The sequence below is a fragment of the Protomyctophum parallelum genome (assembly GCF_964188405.1).
Source record: "Protomyctophum parallelum genome assembly, chromosome: 10".
NCBI classification, from domain to species: Eukaryota; Metazoa; Chordata; class Actinopteri; order Myctophiformes; family Myctophidae; genus Protomyctophum; species Protomyctophum parallelum.
The window spans coordinates 52925279-52931343 of NC_139704.1; the positions used below are offsets into that span (position 1 = coordinate 52925279).

The window sequence follows — 6065 nt, forward strand, 5'->3', positions numbered from 1 at the left end:
TCAATACTGCATGAACTAAAAAACATGGCATGGATACACCTGGGACGTATGCTCATTGATGTGTCCCAAGGTCATCAGGGTTTCTGGTCTCCCAACATCACTCAGGTGACCCAGCCGGGGTGATCAAGTCCCAACTTACGTCCCAGTAGCTACCCTCGATCAGTCCCATTAGGGAAAGACAGGGTCACACAGTCCGCTGCTCCCGAACTACTCACTCTGCCAGGACTGGGAGGTCTGGCCTGTGGAAGGACTAGAATCTGTGGGATGTCTCCTGTCCGGGCCCCTCCTAAGTCTCGCCAGGTCCACTCCTGCTCTCACCAGGTGCAGTGCAGGACCTGTGAGTTGGAATTGTGGATAACATCTTATCCAACGATAACAAAATATTGTTTAGTTTCGGGTCTGAGAGGCTAAATGTCCTCAAATGGTGGTCCGTAGCTCAAATTCTGAATAATTAAATAAATAATGGACCTTGATGTGAAAAGGGTTGAAAACCACTGGTCTAATAGGCAATTCACACTGAGACGGACTGAATCCGTTTAATTGGAACCCTGATGGCCATGATTCACATTACCCGAGATTCAACAGCGCACCCGGGTACACTTGCATAACACAATTTAATCCTCCTGATGACGGTGTGCTTGATGGCTGGCGCGCACGGACACTGACCCTCAACTGTGCGACATTGTCTCAAATAAATCCAGACACACTGAATTGCATTGCCTCAACGGTCCAGAGACCCGCCCCCCCATGCGGTCCCGGGGACGGTTGGGCAATCCGCTCCCGGGAACAGTACGCATCATTCACACAACCACAACATCTGCCAAGTGGTCCCGAGTGCGCACCCGGGACCATAGTGTGAATTGCCTATAAGACAGTGGATGGCTGAGTTCACACAACATTAACTTAGTTTTAGGGTGATTCTTAGTAATTATTCTAAGACAGTGTATGAAAGCTAAATAAAATCTCAAGACTGAAAATGCAAAGATGATATTTTAGGCCGAACGGCTTAAATAGCGGTTAACGCAGTAGAACTGTTAACTGAGACCATTCGTGTTTGTGGAAGATGCTTCTAAACTTCTATTGCTAGTTTGATCACTTCAAATACTCTTTCGAATTACCGAAAATAGCAGATCTCGTCACGTCATTCTTTGAGGGCAGGAAGGCCATGAAATGAAACAAAAGAATATGAATTTAACTTAACACATTTTGGACCGAGGCCAATTCTAAAAACGCCTTCTAAAAACTGAACTAAGTTTTCTGGAAAAACTTCAAATTCAGCACGTTTGTGAAACAAACTTGTATACATCTGGAAAACCCTTATTTGTATTGTAATAAGATTAGAGAGACCCACTAAGAGAAACCCGTGTGTGGAACGAGCTTCTTATTTATTTCTTGCCTTGATCTACGTCCTCTCTACTCTTCTCACTTCTCTAAAACACCCTGGACAACGCACCACACGTCCCAGACTCTTCTCTGAAACACCCTGGACAACGCTCCACACATCCTAGACTCTTATCCCTTCTCTAAAACACCCTGGACAACGCTCCACACGTCCAAGACTCTTATCCCTTCTCTAAAACACCCTGGACAACGCTCCACACATCCTAGACTCTTCTCCCTTCTCTAAAACAGCCTGGACAACGCACCACACGTCCCAGACTCTTATCCCTTCTCTAAAACACACTGGACAACGCTCCACACGTCCCAGACTCTTCTCCCTTCTCTAAAACACCCTGGACAATGCTCCACACGTCCCAGACTCTTCTCCCTTCTCTAAAACACCCTGGACAACGCTCCACACATCCTAGACTCTTCTCACTTCTCTAAAACACACTGGACAACGCTCCACACGTCCCAGACTCTTCTCCATTCTCTAAAACACCCTGGACAACGCTCCACACGTCCCAGACTCTTCTCACTTATCTAAAACACCCTGGACAACGCTCCACACATCCTAGACTCTTCTCACTTCTCTAAAACACACTGGACAACGCTCCACACGTCCCAGACTCTTCTCCATTCTCTAAAACACCCTGGACAACGCTCCACACGTACCAGACTCTTCTCACTTATCTAAAACACCCTGGACAACGCTCCACACGTCCCAGACTCTTCTCACTTATCTAAAACACCCTGGACAACGCTCCACACGTCCCAGACTCTTCTCACTTATCTAAAATACCCTGGACAATGCTCCACACGTCCCAGACTCTTCTCCCTTCTCTAAAACGCCCTGCTATGTCTGTAGTTCCTCACCTCAGGACAGTTCTTGTCGATGTCGGTCAGGTCTTTGGACAGCGTAGACAGATGTCTCTCTGCAGATGCCAGATGTCGTGGAATAAATCTCCATTCCTTCGACTCTGCACGGCTCGATTCGACGCACCTCACTGAACAGCCTCTCTGCCCGAAAGAAAATACAATATATAATTGCAGTGAAGTTGCTTGATTAAGTATTTAATATTCATTTGATATATTAAAGCCAAAGGCCATTCAACTTCAAACTGCATTTTGAAAACACACGTCTCTGCTTCTGGTGACTGATATTGTCCTTCCAATGAATGATAGGACGCGTGTGTGTGTGTGTGTGTGTCGGTCGCAGTTAAGTATGGAATTGTGCATTTCCCGTCAGTGTGTGTTAGTCACACCCAGGGTGAGAGAGCATGTGACATCACGTTTCATCATCAGGGATGGAGATCCCAGATGTCATCAATATTAAGCCCATGTATGGAGATCGCTGATGTCATCAATATTGGCCAACAACTCTACATCTGACCTCAAAACTCATACTCTTAGATCTCCATATATGGAGCTGACCTGTTCTGACATTCCACATGTTGATCCTTCCCCATCCATCCTTCCTCTTCGATGTCTCCTTTTTGGCTGATACCTGTTCATTTAAACTCTAGACGGGCCTGTTGACTGATACCTGTCCATTTAAACTCTAGACGGGCCTGTTGACTGATACGTGTTGTGGCGATTAGTGTCGCCACACGCACACGCACGCACGCCCATTTGTGCCGTCAGTTACACTCCAGACTGATACGTCTTTTTATGCCCTGACGTCACGCACCTGGCTAGCGGCAGGAGGAAGTGCTGTGGCAGCCGCGGAGGCTGGAGGTGTTTTGTTTGCAACTCGCTGTTACGGTTGTTTTAGCCAGTAACCCTTTACGTTTATGAATCGTTGTGCGCTCAAAGCGTTGTCGTTTTGGACATACATTGTGGAGAGGATCACACAGAGGAGGATGTCCCGGCGGTCGTTTGGATCGGACACCTTGGAACCGTGGGGATTTAACACCACATTTGTACGTCAGTGAGTAACAAACGAAGAGACACAACAGAACAGACAGAACAGGGTTACAACCTAACGGATACCGTGCGGGTACAGGAAACATACTGTCGGGTTTTGCGTTTGGGCCAAGGACGGAATACTGAACTGAACTGTGAACTGTGAACCTATGTGCTGTGAACATTTCATTATACAACTTATTAACTGCAACTCTACCGTGTCTGTGTTTATTGTGTTTACAAGTGACTCTACAGGGTGTGCAGTGTGGTGCGGACCACGGTATGCTGCACAGCCTTATGCAACGGTTACCCTATTAACTAACATTTTGTCAGGATACAACTGCCTGGCTGGCACCCCAGATCCATGATCTATAACAAACCGTTACAGTGTCCATTTAAACTCTAGACGGGCCTGTTGACTGATACCTGTCCATTTAAACTCTAGACGGGCCTGTTGACTGATACCTGTCCATTTAAACTCTAGACGGGACTGTTGACTGATACCTGTGCATTTAAACTCTAGACGGGCCTGTTGACTGATATCTGTCCATTTAAACTCTAGACGGGCCTGTTGACTGATACCTGTCCATTTAAACTCTAGACGGGCCTGTTGACTGATACCTGTCCATTTAAACTCTAGACGGGCCTGTTGACTGATACCTGTCCATTTAAACTCTAGACGGGCCTGTTGACTGATACCTGTCCATTTAAACTCTAGACGGGCCTGTTGACTGATACCTGTCCATTTAAACTCTAGACGGGCCTGCCCAAAAGTTATTAGTGCAGCCGCGCCCGGCAGCCGGCGAAAACTAGTTCTCAACAGGCCCGAAAATTAAGATATGCTGTCACCCAGGTGGATGTGTGCACGCAATCTCGAGGTCGCTTCTCGCCTTCAGGTGTCTTACTGGTATTGTGTGTGTTGTAGTGTGTGTGTGCGTGTGTGTATACACCTGTACATATTCGGCCAGCTCATAGTGTGCTGTAGCGATGTGACTCAACGGTCTGTCTGTGCGTGCGTGCATACCTGTAAGCATTCATCCAGCTCATAGTGTGCTGTAGCGATGTGACTCAACGGTCTGTCTGTGCGTGCGTGCATACCTGTAAGCATTCATCCAGCTCATAGTGTGCTGTAGCGATGTGACTCAACGGTCTGTCTGTGCGTGCGTGCATACCTGTAAGTATTCATCCAGCTCATAGTGTGCTGTAGCGATGTAACTCAACACCCAGCCTGTGTTGTAATGGTGAGAAGGCAGAGAGGAGAGAACGCTGACCACTTCTCTGCTGTTGTACAAAGAGCTTTTACCCAGATCCCTTACGCTGAGTAGACCATCTGTAAAACACACAATATATACATATATATACATCAACACCTGCTGGTGTACAAACACAATGCTAGGTAGTAGTGGTGCGCGGCCGGCCCGTTGCCTTGTGGGCAGACGGGTCAAGATTTTGATCAACAATTATTGCACAGCGGCCAGGGCGGGTCACCCCATTTTGAGAACGACTGACATAAAAACATGGGTTTTCAGAAAACTGTCAGAATTTAGAAGACATTTTTTAAATTTCGACGTCAGGCCAAAATGGGTTAAGTACAATTCCAATTCCAATTTTCGATACCTTTACTTCTACTCCACTATATCACAGAGGCAAATATTGTACTTTTTACTCCACTACAATTATTAGGAATGTTTACTTTGTAGATTAATATTACAAAACATACAATAACCCCGTCAGCCCTATACATTTTAGCCAGTTGAAAATAGTAGAGAGAGCTTGTAGATCTGCTATTTTCAAAACCTTTGAAGATTTGTGAATTGGGACATTGTGCATACATTTTACTCAAGTACATTTTGAATTCTGGACTTTTACTTGTATTTCTACATAGCGGCCGGTATTGATACTTTTACTCGTTATTTTAGTACTTTTCCCACTTGTAAAATTGAGAGATATTATTGATAAGGCTGCCTGATAAACACACACCTGTCTTGGAGCGTGTGCGTCTTGCCTGCAGTGCGTCCACTGCCGTCCAGCTCCCAGGGGGACCGTCAGTTCCCGGCACAGAGATGACCTCACACTTCTATGGCCAAGGCACCTTCCATCTGTCACGTGCACCATGTAGTCCTGCAGAGAGAATCACGTTGCAAAACAGTTCATGAGTTGGAATCAAGCACGCGCTACGAGCTTGTAGGTCTGCTATTTTTGAAAAATCATGAAAATGTGGCACAACTCTTTTCAGAGCTTAAATTGTCAGGCCCGCCAAAATATAATTTTGTCAACAAATTAAACTGTAGACGAAAATTGTACTGCAGAATGAAATCAACTAAAATCTTGATATTCAGTAGACACACTAAAACATTTTAGATGACAAAAATATGACATTTATTTTATTCAAAGGACTATGAAATTTGCTGTCAAAATGAAGACTGGCTTTAAACACATCACTTACACTCCATCTTCAACAGTTTAGTCATTTATCGATTTAACGAGCGTCGACTGACTTACCGATAGGGTCTCTGCAGTCAGACCATGGGTCAGAGGTCACCGATGGGGTCAGTGCAGACCACGGGGTCAGAGAGGTGGGCAGGTTGACCGCGGTCACTCTGAAGTGGTCGACGGCGAGCGGCAGCAGGCCTGTGACAAAAATGATGGCGGCCGACCCCCATCTGAAAAGATGTTGTTCCAGGGACCCCCAGAAGCAAAGATATGAGTTAAAAGAATATATATTCAAAGATCTGCACCACATTTTCTTGACTTTTCAAAAATAGCAGATCTACAAGCTC

General features: G+C 45.8%; 1 long non-coding RNA gene across 1 annotated transcript; it reads right to left on the reverse strand.

Annotated features, from left to right (window-relative positions):
* Window positions 1–227: 227 nt before the first annotated feature.
* On the reverse strand, window positions 228–4593 carry LOC310865954. Its single transcript, XR_014569861.1, has 3 exons — window positions 4458–4593; window positions 2257–2400; window positions 228–361 (listed from the first exon to the last, which is right to left on the reverse strand). It is a non-coding gene; the product is annotated as an uncharacterized lncRNA (long non-coding RNA).
* Window positions 4594–6065: the final 1472 nt, after the last annotated feature.